Consider the following 15,078-nt stretch of genomic DNA (forward strand, 5'->3'; position numbering starts at 1 on the left):
GCATTTACAACCAAAGAAGTACTTTTGAAATACCTGACTGTTGTAATGAAGGAAACAAAGCAACTGTTAAAAGTTGCAATGCTACATATACTCATGGCCAGCATACTGAAGTTCCTGAGCTTTTCTGGAGAAGATACATACATTACAGTTGGGAGTATTCAGCCTGTCAGGTGTCTCTTTTCTTCATCTCCCAATCTAGGGCTACAATTTTACTGCATGTTTTACTGCATCTAGCTGCACTGCTCCTTTGGCATCCTCGTTCAAGATGTCCTTAGGGCCTACTAAATATGCTTGGGTCAGCAAGGTATAAATGGGAATGGTGTCCCCAGTTGGGGTGATAAAGCAAATCTAAACAACAACAACTTGTATTTATCTAGTGGCTTTTACATCCAAAATGTGTATAATTTGGTCTTATAGAATGCTGTGCCAACCTTTTGTATCATCATTTTCAGCCTGTTTGTGGTCTTTAATTCTAAAATGTAACTACAGGTCTTAATATCAATTAATTCATTCCATAAAATTATTTCTTTTACTATTTCTCAATTTTGATCTCTAACATCCTTAATCGTTTAAATACTAATTTATTATAGTGATAAAATAAATTGCCTGTTATATCACAGATATTTTAATCCAATCAGCAATACAGGGAGACAAGAAATGCAGCTTCTTTTCAGTCAGTGATCAGAATGCTGGGTAATGACAAGCAACATGAGCAAAAAATTTCAAACTTTTAGATGATGTTTAAGAAGCACCCACATGGCTCACTTTTAGTTTTTGTCTGTTCTTGTATTCTCTCTTCTAATAGAAAAGCACGGAGTTGGCAGACCAGGCTTTGTTGCTGACTACAGAATAAGTCTCACTGAGAGCTAATGATCTAGCGTCTCTCCGCTAAGCATGTCCCCTCTCTTTCTCCATTCAGTGTTGTAACCACTTGGCAACATTCATTACTGGGGAATTTGGAGCCTGCAACCGGCTTGTTGGCAAAGCTAGAGCACATGGGATAAAAAGGACAGGAACAACAGATATGAAATTAGTTGAGTGACAGGAAACAGAGTTAATCGTTATTTTTCGGACTGGAGGAAGATTTATAGTGCAGATCCCAGGGGGCAGTGTTAGGCCTCCTGCTCTTTCTGATATATATAAATGAACCTAGGCCTTGATGCACAGGACATAGATTTAAAAGTTTCAGGTGATATGAGACTTGGAAGCATTGTGAACTGTGAGAAGGGTACTGTAGAATTTCAAACGAACGTAGACTAGTTGGTGTTATGGGCAGAAAAGAGGAAGATGAAATTTAATGCAGAGAAGTGTGAAGTGATTCATTTTGGTAGGGAGAATGCTGAGAGACAATATAAAGTAAAGGGTACAATTCTAAAGGGAGTGCAGGAGCAGAGGGATCTAGTTGTATATATGCATAAAACATTGAAGGGGGCATGACAGGTTGAGAGCACAGTTAATAAAAAATACAGGTTTAGTGGGAGGTGATGGCGTAGTGATATTGTCACTGGACTAGTAACCCAGCAACCCAGGGTAATGATCTGGGGACCAAGGTTCAAATCCAGCCACGGCAGATGGTGGAGTTTGTATTCAATAAAAACCTGGAATTAAAAGTCTAATGATGACCGTGAAACCATTGTTGATTGTTTTAAAAACCCATTTGGTTCACTAATGCCCCTTAGGGAAGGAAATCTACCGTCCTGACCTGCTCTGGCCTACATGTGACTCCAGACCCGCAGCATGTGGTTGACTCTGAAATGGCCTAGCAAGCCACTCAGTTGTATCAAACCGCGACAAAGCCTCAAAAAAGGAATGAAACTGGACGGATCGACCTAGGCACTGGAAATGACAATGGCAAACTCAACACTGCAAAGCCCTCCTCATGAAAATCTGGGGGCTAGTGTCAAAAATGGAAGAGCTGTCTCAAAGGCAAGTCAAGCAACAGCCTGACATAGTCATCCTCATGGAATCATATCTTACAGATAATGTCCCAGACTCCACCATCACCACCGCTGGGTGTGTCCTATCTCACTGGCATGACAGACCCAGCAGAGGTGGCAGCACAGTGGCATACAGTCGGGAGGGAGTTGCCCTGGGAATCCTCAACATTGATTCCGGACCCCATGAAGTCTCATGGCATCAGGTCAAATATAGATAAGGAAATATCCTGCTGATTACCATATACCGCCCTTCCTCAGCTGATGAATCATTGCTCCTCCAAGTTGAACATCACTTGGAGGAAGCGCTGAGGTGGTAAGGGTGCAGAATGCACTCTGGGTGGGGGACTTCAATGTCCATCACCAAAAATGGCTCAGTAGCACCACTACTGACCAAGCTGGATGAGCCCTAAATGACATAACTGTTAGACTGGATCTGCAGCAGGTGGTGAGGGAACCAACAAGAGGACAAAACATACTTGGCCTCATCCTCACCAACCTGCCTGCCACAGATGCTTCTGTCCATGGCAGCATCGGTAGGAGTGACCACCACACAGTCATTGTAGAGATGAAGCCCCGCCTTCACATTGAGGGTACCCTCCATCGTGCTGTGTGGCACTACCACCATGCTAAATGGGATAGATTTCAAACAGATCTAGCAATTTAAGACTGGGCATCCATGAGGCGCTGTGAGCCATCAGCAGCAGTAGAATTGTACTTGAACACAATCTGTAACCTCATGGCCCTCTATATCCCCCAATCTACCATCACCATCCAGCCAGGGGATCAACCCTGGGTCAATGAAGAGTACAGGAGGGCATGCCAGGAGCAGCACCAGGCATACCTAAAAATGAGGTGTCAGCTATAACACAGGACTACTTGTGTGTGAAACAGTATAAGTAGCAAGTGATAGACAGAGCTAAGCGATTCCACAACCAACGGATCAGATCTAAGCTCCGCAATCCTGCCACATCTAGTTGTGAATGGTGCTGGACAATTAAACAACTCACTGGAGGAGGAAGCTCTATAAATATCCCCATCCTCAGTGATGGAGGAGCCCAGCACATCAGTGCAAAAGATAAGGCTGGAGCATTTGCTACAATCTTCAGCCAGAAGTCTGAGGGGGTGATCCATCTCGGCCTCCTCCAGAGATCCCCAGCATCACAGATGCCAGTCTTCAGACAATTCAATTCACTCCATGTGATATCAAGAAATGGGTGAAAGCACTGGATACTGCAAAGGCTATGGGCCCTGATAATATTCCGGCAATAGTACTGAAGACTCGTGCTCCAGAATTTGCCGCGCCCCTAGCCAAGTTGTTCCAGTACAGCTACAACACTGGCATCTATCTGGCCATGTGGAAAATTGCCTAGGTATGTCCTGTACACAAGAAGCAGGACAAATCCAACTACTGCCAATTACTGCCCCATCAGTCCACTCTTGATCATCAGTAAAATAATGGAAGGGGTCTTCAACAGTGCTATCGACCGGCACTTGCTTAGCAATAAACCGCTCACTGACACCCAGTTTGGGTTATGCCAGGGCCACTCAGCTCATGGCCTCATTACAGCCTTGGTTCAAACATTGACAAAGGAGCTGAACTCCCGAGGTGAGGTGAGAGTGACTGCCTTTGACATCAAGGCAGCACTTGACCGAGTGTGGCATCAAGGAGCCCTAGCAAAACTGGAGTCAATGGGAATCAGGGGGAAAATTCCCCACTGGTTGGAGTCATACCTTGCACAAAGGAAGATGGTTGTGGTTGTTGGGGGTCGGTCATCACAGTTCCAGGACACCACTGCAGGATTTCCTCAGGGTAGTGTCCTTGGCCCAACCATCTTCAGCTGCTTCATCAATAACCTTTGTTCCATCATAAGATCAGAAGTGGGGATGTTCGCTGATGATTGCACAATGTTCATCATCATTCGCAACTCCTCAGATACTGAAGCAGTCCATGTCCAAATGCAGCAAGACCTGGACAATATCCAGGCTTGGGCTGACAAGGTGGCAAGTAACAATCATGCCACACAAATGTCAGGCAATGACCATCTCTAACAAGGGAGAATCTAACCATTGCCCTTTGACATTCAATGGCATCACCATCACTGAATCCCCCACTATCAACATCCTGGGGGTTACCATTGACAAGAAACTGAACTGGACTAGCCATATAAATACTATGGCTAAAAGAGCAGGTCCAGGGCTAGGAATCATGTAATGAGTAACTCACCTCCTGACTCTTCAAAGCCTGTCCACCATCTACAAGGCACAAGTCAGGAGTGTGATGGAATACTCTCCGCTTGCCTTGTTATGGCACAATGGATGGTAAATGCTGAGCTGCTCAAATCCCAGAGGGAAACTTGAAATAACTGCCACAACTGTTTTGCAATTTGTATTTTTATTTTGCGATGCATGCATTAAATTGACTAGTAATAAGTTCACCCAATCTTAGAGGTTTTTTTACAAAACTAAATTAAACATTTATTAATAAAATAAATAATTGTAAGCACATACATAGGTCTACAATTTACCACTATGATCACTCCTAGCTCCTCTAATTAATCTGGATCCCAGTTACACCCCTGTTAAGCCAACAGTAAAAACAAAATAGATCTTAAGAGACCCAAGCAAAGCACACAATACCCTGGCCAGGGATATTCACAGTGAATCCTCTTAGCTTTAGTTCCTATAGGCAGCAGCTTGGTACATAGAGGCTGGAGGCTTTTCACACTTGTTAGATCTTAGAATTCCTTTTTCTTACACATAGCCTTCTGTCCTCCATGCACATTTTATCCTTTGAATGCAATTTTCAGTTTTTCAATACGTGTTGGACTTTACCTTTATAATAATAAAAATCTTTCATAGTACCAATTTTATCAGTAAGCTTTGGGAAAAATAAACACATTGTTTTGTCTCCTTCTGGCTAAGTGTAACATTTCATCCTCTCTTATCTGGCTTATCTAAAATGCAAATTTTCCTTCACACCTCACATTCTAAAACTTTAACCATGTTTACTTATTTAGCATTTCAAACCTAGCTTCTCTTCTGATACATCAAAGCCTTCAGACCAGCTGTCTTTAATTCAATTAAGTCGCACACACGCACACACAGACACACACACGAAGACTATCCAGACCCCACTATTTCTACTTTACAATAAATCCCAATAACATTATGAAAATTGTTATATTTTCATGACAACCTGGATCAGTGCAGCTCCCACAATGCTCAAGAAGATTGACATCGTCCAGGACAAAGCAGCCCGCTTGATAGACATCACATCCACAAATGTTCACTCCCTCCATCACTGATGCACAGTAGCAGCAATGTGTACCATCTACAAGATGCAGGAATTCACCAAGGGTCCTTAGAAAGCCCTTCCAAACCCATGACCACTACTATCTGGAAGGACAAGGGCAGCAGATGGGAACATCACCACTTGTAAGTTTCTCTCCGAGTCACTCACCATCCTAACTTGGAAATATATCACCATTCTTTCACTGTCGTTGGGTCAAAATCCTGGAACTCCCTTCCTAACAGCACTACACTACATGGACTGCAGCAGTTCAAGAAGGCAGCTCACCACCACTTTCTCAAGGGCAACTAGGGATGGGCAATAAATGCTGGCCCAGCCAGTGAAGCCCACATCCATGAATGAATTTAAAAAAAAGCATCCTAGGCTTTATTAATAGGGGCATAGAGTATAAAAGTAACAAAGTTATGTTAAACTTGTATAAAACATTGGTTCACCCTCAGCTGGAGTATTGCATCCCATTCTGGGCCCAATACTATAAGAAGGGTGTGAAGGCATTAGAGAGGGTGCAGAAAAGATTCATGAGAATGGATCCAGGGAAGAGGGTCTTCAGTTATGTAGATAGAGTGGAGAAGTTGGGACTGTTTTCCTTGGAGAAGAGAAGGTTGAGAGGAGATTTGATAGAGGTATTCAAAATCATGAGGGGCCTGGACAGATTAGATAGGGTGAAAGTGTTCCTATTGGTAGAAGGATTGAGAAGCAGACAGCACAGATTTAAGGTAATTGACAAAAGAAGCAAAGGTGAAATGAGAAAAATCTTTTTCACACAGCAAGTGGTTAGGATCTGGATTGTAGTGCCTGAGAGTGTGGTGGAGGAAGGGTCATTCGAGGCATTCTAAAGGAAATTGGCTTATTTTCTGAAAAGGTAGAATGTGCAGGGCTATGGAGAGAAGATGGCGAATGGCACCAGGTGAATTGTTCCGTCAGAATGTCTGTGCAGACACGATGGGCTGAATGGCCTCCTTCTGTGCTGTAACAATTCTAGGATTCCATGGAGCAGCAGTGATGTCATCAGGCTGTCAAATAGCCAATCACATTAAGGGATTTTTATAGGCACCCAAACAGGAAACAAAAACATTCTAAAAATATTTTACACAGAACGTATAATAAATTATGGCATACACATGGGGTGAAGATAGGTGGTTAAATAATCTGTACTATTTTTAAAAAAACTTAATAAAAATATCTTTCAAAATCTACTAATTAGTCATTAACCAGTACATTACACCAAATTAATTTTCCAGGCCTGCTCTGTTGTTCATCAAATCCTAGTAATTAGATCAACTTTAAAGACGAAATCACATCTGATTGAACTAGGTGTATCTTTTAGGGTTTCCAAGTGCGATGTGGGAGCGGGAAATTTGAAATTCTCGCTGATTTCAGTGATTATCAGGTCTGGGTGTTGGGTCCACAGTGTAGCCTCTGTCGGAGCCCGTGTGTGGTGGAACACAACTTCAGGATATCCATGTTAATCTGGACATGCCTGAAATGCCGAAGTTAAATCAATTTCAGAGGGCTAATGGCGGTGAGCGCTGATAATTCGCCATTAAGCACTCCTCTACAAAATCGGCTTATTTCACCAGCAGGAGTAGGCTGAGCTGCCTGTGAAGTTTGTGGGACAGAAACAGTTGTATATTCTGCCAGAGACATTTAGAATTAGAGCTGCACAAGCTGTTAAACATAAATCCTTTATTATCTAGGTTCACTAGCCTGATACCTGGGATGGAATTTTCCAGCCTGGTGGTGGGTTTAATGGCGGGTGGGAGGGGAACAATGTGGTGGGAGCTGAAAATCGGTTTCCCTCTGCCATGAAGTGAGGGTGGGAACGCGCACCCCTGCCCATCGTGGGGGGGTCGCCATACCCGCCAGAGGATGGAGCGAAGCCGTTTTGCGTCGTGTTAATGGGATTCAGATGAAGGCCTGACTGGAATTGTCACCCCTCCCGCCCACCGCCTCCACCACCCCCCCCAACCCCCAGCCCAGTCCAGTCACCTGCGCTGCCAACGGGCTTTCACGCCGGTCCAGAACGCATCTGGACCAATGTGACATGGAGATAGTGGAACTTAGCTGCCTGGGGCAGCTGGTGGGGATCGGATGAACCCTGGAATACCACGTGCAGCAGAGCAGTGGGTGGCAGGGTCATCAACCATGTGGAACCTCTGCCTGCAGCAACTTCCAAGAGGTGGATCTTTGAGCGGCAGGAGATACTTTTGTGCTGGGGTGGGGGACGTTGTTGTTGGGATTAGGCGAGGAGGAGAGGATTGACGAGGTGGGGTGTATGTGGAGGCCCTGAGTGGGATGGAGGAGGTTGGGGGTGTTAGGGACAAGAGAGAGATGCTGCGGGGGCTATGGAATGAGTGAGCTGGTATAGAGCGGGAGGGGGGAGGGGCCACACTGGATTGCAGGTGGTGGTGGGGTGTTGTGCAGGTGTGAATGGGCATAGGGAGGGTGGGTGGTGTGTTGTGCAGGTGTGAATGGGCATGGGGAGGGTGGGTGGTGTGTTGTGCAGGTGGGAATAGGCATGGGGAGGGTGGGTGGTGTGTTGTGCAGGTGTGAATGGGCATGGGGAGGGTGGGTGGGGTGTTGTGCAGGTGTGTTTGGGCATGGAGTGGGGGTAGAGGGGAAAGGGGTTCAGAGGGAATGGTCTGTAGTGTCAATTGAGGAGCCCTTGTGGGCATACTTAGGAAGTAGGTGATAGTGAGGGATGGTGAGGATTAAAGGGAGCATTGGGAGCTGATAGGGTGGGAGGGTGAGGGTTCGGCAATGGCAGGTGAAAGGGTGCTGAGGGTTGTTGCAGTGGGTACAGAAGGAGAAGCAGATTCTGCTGGTCAGCAGAATGAGTGGGGGCAGATCAACTGTCACAGGGGTGGCCTTCTTGGGAAGGTAGGGGGCGTGGACATTCACCTTCACAGGAAGGAGGGTGATGGGGGAAGGTAACTGTCAGAAGCTTAAATGTTGCACCTGGCGGGGGGGTCAGTGGTTATGGGGTATGGAGGGGGGGTGGGGGATAAAAGTATTTCACTCGATGTGGAACGTCATGACAACCATGGCTGCTCCAAAGTGTGCGGAGCCTCATGGTCAAGATCTCAAGATGCTGCATTGGGAGTTGGGTCATTGGCGGTGGGTGGAGATACAGGTCATCTCAGCTGGCCAACTGAAGGGGAACCACAGCAATAGAACTTATAATACTAGGGCATTGTGAAGGTCAAAGGATCAGCGTGCACGGGAGACTTCTCACACATGGCTCACAAAGGCCCTGGTAAAGACCTTTGCCTCCCTGCCTGATTCTGGGGGACACAGAACCAGCCTGGTGTGCCTCTTAGAAGATGATGTGGGGGAGGGAGGCATTCACAGGCTTAAGGACTAGATCGCAAATAAACCAGATCAGACCTCATTAAAGTCCAAGTGGACTATATTTGCAGAAGTGTCATAAGATCAACAACCAATGCAACCACATGTGAAATCAAAACTTCTTAACCTTTCATTCCCAACCACTTCTTCTGGATGCTCCTCCGACATCTGCAGCAGGGGTGTAGACAGCCTGATGACCCATTGGCCCGGCTGCCTTGGATGACTTTGGCAGCCGTGCTCTGGAGACCCGATGCTTGGAGGGCCGCAGCTTACCGTGGAGACCTCAATGCATGCACATGTCAGCAACACTTCATCAGGGAGCAGGCAGACAGACTCCTCGGCCTCATGTGCCACTCTGTTGAGGGCCTTTGACACCTCTACCTGATGTCCCCCTGTTGCAACTTCTCCAGCATCTCCTGGATGGCGCAGTCCAGAATCTTGTCACCCAACTTGGACATTTGCAGATACCTCTTCTGCAGCAATCCTCCGAGTGCGGGTGAGTTTGGCTGACCATTCCTCCTCCTGCTGAGGACACCTGTCTGTGTTGGGACCACCAGAATGTGAGAGGGTGCAGGTGACTGTTATGATGCCTCTACAAGTACCTTTCTCCTCATACCCAATGTTCTTGGTCCTCTGCGGGCTGGGGTTATGGCTGGACAGGGTCTCCTCGCTCCCTTGCCTGCTTCCTACTGGCACCTGTATGTAAGGGAGGAGAAAGCAAGTAACTGCATGAGCTGCCTCCAACATGGAGGATCACGTGACCCTTAGATTTCTATGTGACGACATTATGCATAGATCCTTACTGGATGGAGGCCACCCGCTGACATCTCCATTACCACAGGCTCGGTCTGGTTCTTCCCCAGCCAGAATGGCTGTCCACTGCTCGAAGTCGGTGAGGTTTTTGAGGTCAGGCCGACCCCTTCCTGTCTTCTCTCTCTCTCCTCGTTGTGCCTCAACGTTTCCTGTGCAAAGAGAGAAGATGGGGTTGAGAGCAATTAAGTTTCATGTATTTTTCTCATGCTTCCAGTCTTACAAATAGCCCAATGGTTGTGTGCTATATGACTGATGCACGGCAGGTTGTCCACAAGGGTTCTGAGGCAGCGCCTTCCAGAGGGGTGAGGCTCACAGAGGCATGTCATTACCAGTTCTTGCTGGTGCCCTCAATGCCTAACCATCCCCCCCTCTCCCCCAACCCTCCCAGACAGCATCTGAGCTCTCTCATTTGGAAGGGTCAGGGACCCATAGTGTCCTCTTCACCTGCAGACTAGATGGAATGCAGTGGGGCTATGAGGCATCACCTTATCACGTTGAGTAGCTCTTTTACGCATGGGCCACATGGATGGTGCCCACTTGCCACTAAGGCCCATGTTCCCTCTATCATTCAGTGAGGTGAGTGTGAGCAGTTCAGTTACACTGGCGGAGTGAATAGGGTCCGTCATGTATTTGTGGCATTGGGCATTTACCTCCCTGGAGACTTCCTCTCATGCTGGGTTGTTGTGGTAGCTCGACCTCCTCCTATCCTCTTGGTAGAGGAAGGCCCTCCTGGCCTCCACTGCATTGAGAGGGACGCGTCACTGAATCTGGGGATCGGAGGTCCCTCTGATTGGCGGGCCATCTCCTCCTTCAATGGTGGGTAAGTGTGATGTCTGGGTGCCTTTTAAATATGGCGTCAAGATATGATGGTGGGATGTGCGCCATCCAGCTGCCCTGCTGCGCGATACATCAGGGAAACTCCCAACTGCATAATTAATGAGGCCAACATTATGCAATGTGGCGCAAATTCCCACTGGCCTCTGTGGCGGGAAACACTCTGAGCTCCTGACCCGTCACAGGACAAGAAAATTCTGCCCCTGGAGTGGGTGGGTTGTCTTATGAGGAAAGGTTAAGCAGGCGAGGCTTGTATCTACTGGAGTTTAGAAGAGTAAGAGACGACTTGATTGAAATAAAGAAGATCCGGAGGTGTCTTGACAAAGTGAATGTGAATAGGATGTTTCCACTTGTAGGAGAATCTAGAACGAGCGGCCACTATTTAAAAATAAGGTGTCACCCATTTAAGACAGAGATGAGGAGAAATTCTTCTCTCTCAGATGGTCGTGAGGCTTTGGAACTCTTTTCCTCAAAAGACTTTGAGTATGTTTAAGGCAGAGGTAGATAGATTCTTGATCAGCAAGAGTGCAAAAGTCCATAGGGGTTGGGGTTGAGGTACAATCAGATCAGCCATGATCTTATTAAATGTTGGAGCAGGCTACTCCTGTTCCTAATTCATACATTTATATGTTCGTATGTTCATATCTCTTCCTAGCAGACTCCCTCTGCTGGTTTATGTGTGTATAGTAGCCTCAAGTGGACAATATGCACAATGCAATTTCAATACACTACATCAAATGCACTACACTATACACAGTTTGTTCTCCAGATTAGAGCATGGTGTAAATGAGAGAATATTATTCAATGAATCCATTACACAAAAAATCCAAGATAGGTGGCACACAGCTCATGCAGTATAACTCTTGAGACATTAACCCCAACTATATTATCCAGTTGCATGAAGCGATAATTCTTCTTTTGTGAAGTACTGAAAGAATTGAGCACCGTGATTGGAAAGGGAATAACTATTATCCTGATGTTTTTTGTTGACCTACAGACTCAGAAGTCTCCCGCATGGTGGAAATATTAATTCTGGGAACAGGCTTGAGGAACAGCACCTCGTCTTTTGACTCATCAACTCTACAGCCTTTGGGACTCAATATTTATCCCTTTATATTGCATATGCATGGCTGTTCTGCCACCATTGACACCTCATCTGAATATATCTTTTCTTTATTTACTAAAACCATTACTGCTCTCTTTGGATTTTGTACTATGAAACCTTCTGTCATTTTATCTTTCCTATCCTCCACCGTACCTCAGATCTTCCCTTTTGTTCTTCCTGCCTTGACTCTCCCCCTTCCACTGGCTCAAAAACTCTTACATTTCTATCCTTCTTTGGTTCTGATGAAAGGTAATTAACCTGAAACATTGGGCTGGATTTTACCGTTGGCGAACGGGGGTGGGGCCTGCTTGCCGACACGTAAAATGACGCGTGGTGATGTCGGGTGGAACTCTCGATGTCACCGCGCACCATTTAAATTTTAAAGAAGGCGGGGGCGCAGCAAAATCAGCTGCGCGCCCGTCGACCTGTCAATGACCAACTGAGGCCATTAACAGAGCAATTGATGTAATTATTGGACCTGCCCGTCCAACTTTAAGGTTAGTGGGCAGGCCAGGAGCCCCGACGGGAAGTAGAAAAAACACGAAACCTCATCCACAGGCGGGATGAGGTTTCATGTAGGGTTTTAAAAATTTTAATAAAGCTTTTTTTGGAAATTATGAACATGTCCCAACTCATGTGACATTGCCATATGAGGGGACATGTTAGGGAAATTTTTTCTATTTTTAATATTTTTGAAAGTAGAGGCGATCTCCCTGAGGCTGCACTTAGCCTCAGGGAGATGAGTGCGCTCTTTCATGCGCATGCATGAAAGAGCGCACTCTCGAGTTTAGGCATTCCCCCTCCGCCCAGACAGGGAGTACATAGCGCTTTTGTGCAGACATTATGCTGGGTGGGCCTTAATTGGTCCGCCCACGTATAATGGCACCGCATCTCCGATCGCGGGCACCAATCAGAAGTGCGCCCGCACACACCCACCTATCAACTCCCCCCTCTGCTGACGGGGGGGGGGGGGTGGAAAATTCAGCCCTTTAACTCTTTTTTTCTGCAGATACTGCCTGGCCTGCTGAGTTTTTCCAGTATTTTCTGTTTTTGTGATAATTCTTCTGCTGGTTGCTAACTGAGGTAATAATAATATTCCCACATACGTAATGCCTTTGCATGCTAAAATACCCTAAGATGGTACTTCGGTATTAGAAGTAACTATTGTTACGTGGGCAAATGTATCATAGCCACACGGAAATCTACCAACACATAACTACAGAAACTAGAATGGCAGGGGAATAGGAACCTGAGCAGGGAGACAGAGGAGGGGGAAACAGGATAGAAACAAAAGGTAGAAAAGTAAGAAGCAAAAGTGGAAGACAGAAAAAACAAAGGTGATAAACAGATCAGGTCATAGTGCAAAATAGAGCTAAGATGACAGGGTTAAAAATTCAAGCCTAATGGCATTGTATCTTAATGTGCGGAGCATTCGGTAGCATGGTAGATGATTTAATAGTGCAAATAGATATAAACGGTTATGATACAGTTGCAATTACGGAGGCCTGGTTACAGGGTAACCAAGGATGGGAACTGAACATCCAGGGGTATTTATTATTTAGGAAGGACAGACAAATAGGGAGAGGAAGTGGGATAGCATTGTTAATAAAGGAGGAAATCAATGCAATAGTGAGGAAGGATATTGGCTCAGAACATCATGATGTGGAATCTGTTTGGGTGGAGATAAGAAACACCAAGGGGCAGAAAATGTTGGTGGAGATTGTCTGTAGGCCCCTAAACAGTAATGGAGATGTAAGGGAAGGCATTAAGCAGGAAATTAGAGACGTATGCAATAAGGGTACAGCTAGAAACATGGGTGACTTTAATTTACATGCAGATTGGACGAACCAAACTAGCAACAATACTGTGGAGGAGGATTTCCTGGAGTGTGTATTGATGTTTTTTTTAGACCAATACATTGAGGAACCAACTAGAGAGCATGCTATCCTAGGCTGGGTTTGGTGCAATGAGAAAGGATTAATTAACAATCATGAGGAAGAGCGACTATAAAATGATAGAATTGTTCATTAGGATGGAGAGTGAAGAAGTTGAATCTGAAACTAGAGTCCTGAATCTGAATAAAGAGGACTAGGATGGTATGAGGCGTGAGTTGGCATTGATGGATTGGGGAACCGTACTAAAAGGGTTGACAGTGGATAGGCAATGGCTACTATTTAAGGAACGTATGCATAAATTACAACAGTTATTCATTCCTGTCTGGTGCAAAACTAAAACAGGAAAGGTGGCTCAACCATGGCTTACAAAAGAAATTAGGGATAGTATTAGATCCAAAGAGGAGACGTATAAAATTGCCAGAAAAAGCGGAAAGGATTGGGAACAGTTTAGAATTCAGCAAAAGTGGATTGATCAAGAAGGGGAAAATGGAGTATGAGAGTAAACTTGCAAGGAACATAAAAACTGACTGTAAAAACTTCTATAAATATGTAAAGAGATAAAGATTAGCGAAGACAAATGTAGGTCCCTTAACAGTCAGAAATGGCGGAAATTATAATGGGGAACAAAGAAATGGCAGAAGAATTGAACATATATTTTGGTTCTGTCTTCACAAAAGAGGACACAAATAATTCCCCAGAAGTGTTAGGGAACCAAGGGTCTAGTGAGAGGGAGGAATTATAGAGGAGAGAGAGGAAGAAAATATTAGTAAAAAAAATGGTGCTAGAGAAACTAATGGGGTTAAAGGCTAAAAAATCACCAGGGCCTGATAATCTACATCCCAGAGTACTAAAGGAAGTGGCCCTGGAAATATTGGATGCATTGATGGTCATCTTCCAAAATTCTATAGATTCTGGAGCAGTTCCTACAGATCGGAGGGTGACAAATGTAACCTCACTATTTAAGGAATGGGGGAGAGATAAAATCAGAGAATTACAGGCCAGTTAGTCTAACAACAGAAGTGGGGAAAATGCTCAAGTCTATTATAAAAGACATGGTAACAGAACACTTTGGAAAGCATTAATGGGATTAGACAAAGTCAGCTTGGGTTTATGAAAAGGAAATCATGTTTAACTAATTTACTGAAGTTTTTGAGGATGTAACTAGTAGAATAGATAAGGGAGAACCAGTGGATGTGATGTCCTTGGATTTCAAGAAGGCTTTTGATAAGGTCCCATATAAGAGGCTAGTGGGTAAAATTAAATCACATGGGATTGGGGGTAATATGCTGGCATGGATTGAGAATTGCTTGACAGATCAGAAAACAGAGTGGGAATAAATGGGTCTTTTTCCAGATTGCAGGTGGTGACTAGTGGTGTACCACAGGGATCAGTGCTTGGGCTCCAGCTATTCATGATATATATAAATAACTTGGATGAGGGAACCAAGTGCAATATTTCCAAGTTTGCTGACGACACAAAACTGGGTGAGGTTATGAATTGTGAGGATGATGCAATGAGGCTTCAGGGTGATTTAAATTGTGTGTGTGGGCAAACACATGACAGATGCAGTATAATGTGGATAAATGTGAAGTTAACATTTCAGTGTGAAGAACAGAAGAGCAGAGTATTATTTAAATGGTGATATATTGGGAAATGTGAATGTACAAAGGGACCTGGGTGTCCTTGTACACCAGTCAATGAAAGTAAATAGGCAGGTGCAACAAACAATTAGGAAGGCAAATGGTATGTTGGCCTTCATTGCAAGAGGATTTGAGTTCAGGGATGTCCTACTGCAGTTATACAGGGCCTTGGTGAGATCACACCAGGAGTATTGCA

The 15,078-nt window shown here is 45.1% G+C and overlaps 1 long non-coding RNA gene across 2 annotated transcripts in view; it reads left to right on the plus strand.

Moving 5' to 3' along the window:
* The window catches only part of LOC121293829, a 56,082-nt gene that overhangs the window by 9,055 nt on the left and 31,949 nt on the right, over nt 1-15,078 (plus strand). Inside the window, exon 3 of one of the 2 annotated variants that reach the window (XR_005946608.1) lies at nt 11,240-11,309. The exons of the other annotated variant lie outside the window; for it this stretch is intronic. This is a non-coding gene — a long non-coding RNA (uncharacterized LOC121293829). Of the gene's footprint in view, nt 1-11,239; nt 11,310-15,078 lie in introns of those variants that run through there. 2 annotated transcript variants of the gene reach the window in all.

Source organism: Carcharodon carcharias, chromosome 22 (assembly GCF_017639515.1).
Source record: "Carcharodon carcharias isolate sCarCar2 chromosome 22, sCarCar2.pri, whole genome shotgun sequence".
In the NCBI taxonomy this organism is placed as follows: domain Eukaryota; kingdom Metazoa; phylum Chordata; class Chondrichthyes; order Lamniformes; family Lamnidae; genus Carcharodon; species Carcharodon carcharias.